The sequence below is a fragment of the Limulus polyphemus genome, unplaced genomic scaffold, assembly GCF_000517525.1.
Source record: "Limulus polyphemus unplaced genomic scaffold, Limulus_polyphemus-2.1.2 Scaffold736, whole genome shotgun sequence".
NCBI classification, from domain to species: Eukaryota; Metazoa; Arthropoda; class Merostomata; order Xiphosura; family Limulidae; genus Limulus; species Limulus polyphemus.
This window is the reverse complement of record NW_013666346.1, coordinates 328,683-331,537: the sequence shown is the minus strand read 5'-3', so window position 1 is coordinate 331,537 and position 2,855 is coordinate 328,683. Positions and strand designations below refer to the sequence as shown.

Genomic DNA, 2,855 nt, shown 5'->3' with positions numbered 1-2,855 from the left:
AGTATATGTATTGAAACACTGTGCAATTACAGATATCATCGAAAATTCCATGTTTTAGTCTCCAGAGGAACAATTTGTTTAGATTTAATGAACATTTGAATATCCAATGATACTAAGTGTTGTTCATCCCAGCAACGTCAAACCAATCGCATCAAAATTAATAAAAATGAGATTCTAAACTTGAAATAAATATTTAATGCTAGGTGTCTCTTCAGTAAGCAGTGACGTTACTAAGTGAAGTTGTGTATGAATGGTTGTTATTTGACGGTATTATCTACTTTGCTGTTAACTAAATTTCAACCTTCTCCACCATTGTACATAAAATGCAAGTTTTCCCACTATATTATTTGGATGTTCCTATTAGGGCTGCGTTTTTGTTGTTGTTGTTCTTCACCAAACTTTGACAGAAGAAGAATATTTCTAAAGTCAGAGGGAGAACAAAAACACAAGGGTGAGTTCCAAATGGCGAATAGTAGTAACTCGGCTCGACAAGACAGTGAGGACGATGAGAAAGATAATTCTTTTGTAGGTTTCAGTGGATTATTGTGTGTGTTGAATGGATGAGAAACATAGCCTGTTCTAGTATATTATTGCAGCAATCTTCAGCCCTTCCTATTTGACTGATCACATATTGAAATAAATACTATTGAATTTAATTTTTATTATTGTGTTTCTATGTGCATTACCTCTCCCACTATGGGCTCGGTCCTAGGGACTGACTTCATAACCATTTTGTGCTTGTTATAATTTTCATACTATAATATTTAATACAGTATGCGCATCTTCACGAAATTTGGCAGATTAATCTTAAACATAACAAGGCTTCTATTGTTCTAGAATGGCTATATATTGTAACAGGAAACCAAAAATGTTTATTCTAAATAGCTTAAATCTCGTAATCTTATACTTTCATATATATATATATATTTTATTGCCATGTCTGAATAAATTACAGAAGTTTCAATCACGCGGCGCACGTGCACTGATGTTATGGTATCCAATAGCTTGTTTGTAGTATAAGCACAAAAATACACAATATGCTATCTGTTCTCTACCCACCACGGGTATTTAAACTCGATTTCTAGCGTTGTAAGTCCACAGACATACTGCTGTGTCACTGGAGGGCTATTATTCGAGAGCAAATTGGGCTTTACATAGTGCAACTGTTTCAGCTGTGTTCTACTGCACCAGTATTTTGTAAAATGCAATCACATTTCCGTTATAACATATTACAGGCGTATATATATATATATTATTTCTATTTACAAATAAATCCTTAAATTTCAGTTATTTTTCTTAAAACATATAACGAAAAATATAGAAAACAATTATATCTTCTACATATGAACTTTGTACTCGCTTGCTGTAATTTGTTAAGCCTTGTCTAATTTTGCATGTGAAGGATGTAAAACAAAACAAACGGCCCTGCATGGCCAGGTGATTAGGGTGCTTGACTCGCAATCTGAGGGTCGCGGGTTCGAATCCCCGTCCCACCAAACATGCTCGCTCTTACAGCCATGGGGGTATTAGAATGTGACAGTCAATCCCACTATTCGTTGGTAGAAGAGTAGCCCGAGAGCTGGTGATGGGTGGTGATGACTAGTTGCCTTTACTCTATTCTTTTATGCTAAATTACGAAATGCTAGCGCAGATAGCCCTCGTGTCGTTTTGCGCGAAATGCAAACCAAACAAAAAAAATTTTAGGTTATATTTTCAAATAACAAGAAATATTAATTAGTATATCAATACCACAAAATCCCACTGTGATTTAACAGGCCTGCTAACTAAGTTATATTTGAGTCTAAAAATATATACTTTTTCGATCACCTCTTCTCTTCGAGTCTTCAATGAAAAAACGGTTATTTCGTTCTAAGCACTTTGCAAAGGCTAAGAAAATCATTTGGGTGAAATTCTGAGATTTTCTTTGGTTATAAATAAGTCATAGTGCGAAGTAGGTGTACGTAAACAAGTATTTCCAAAAATGGAACAGGTGGGCGGGGCCACCTTGTTTGATTCACTAAATATAATAATATCTCAGAAAATAGAAAACATAGGAGGTTCATATTATATTCTAGCTTGTCAGTATCAGTAATTTGAGTTTCTAATTCCTAGGTAAGTATTTGCACATCACAAACATCTAATTTGAACCAAAGCTGCATCCAACATACAACATGAAACACAAAAATCGTTATTCAGGAATTTTGTTTTAATATTTACTTTTACATTAAGATATTAACTAATGTATAAAACTAAAATTTGAATTATGATCTACAATTTGATACCAAATACTAGTTCAATAAAATTTTGAATGTAAGTCTACAAACGTGATAACATGCCTCCTGACCCCTGTGACCATAACGAGAGGGTTACTTCATTGTTTTTAATAATCAAAAGATTCTTCCTCTACATTTATTACATTGATACACAGCACGTCATCATGTTTTGTTGTTTTTTTAAGTCTGGGCAAAAGAAACAGAAAAGTATTCTGATTAAAAACGCAGAACACATCTGCTGCAAGAGTTAGAGACAAAAAAATTAGTTAGATATGTTAGAGAGTTAGAGAGGTATTGTTTCATGAGAGACATGCAATTTCAGGGCCATTTCACAAGTGTGTTGCCTTAGGTTACACTCAACAAGCGTTTTCAGAGCATCAATATCAGTTCCAACATGTCGGCCGCTGCCATCACAGTTTTTAAGGCTAAAGTCACCTGAACGAAATTTGCTGAACCATCGTTGATACTTACGAATGTTCAAAAGATTTCCATAAACTTCTTTGATATTCTTTGTGGTTATAGAGGCATTGTTTCCCTTCTTGTATTCAAACAGCATTACATGCCGAATGTGTGTCTCTTGTG

General features: G+C 34.4%; 1 protein-coding gene across 1 annotated transcript in view; it reads left to right on the top strand.

Annotated features, from left to right (window-relative positions):
* Nucleotides 1-278: 278 nt before the first annotated feature.
* LOC106460260 (cytochrome P450 3A8-like) overlaps nucleotides 279-2,855 on the top strand; it is a 65,337-nt gene continuing 62,760 nt past the window's right edge. The window contains exon 1 of the mRNA XM_013919947.2: nucleotides 279-451. The gene's annotated coding sequence lies outside the window, so the exon portion shown is untranslated. The remainder of the gene's footprint in view (nucleotides 452-2,855) is intronic.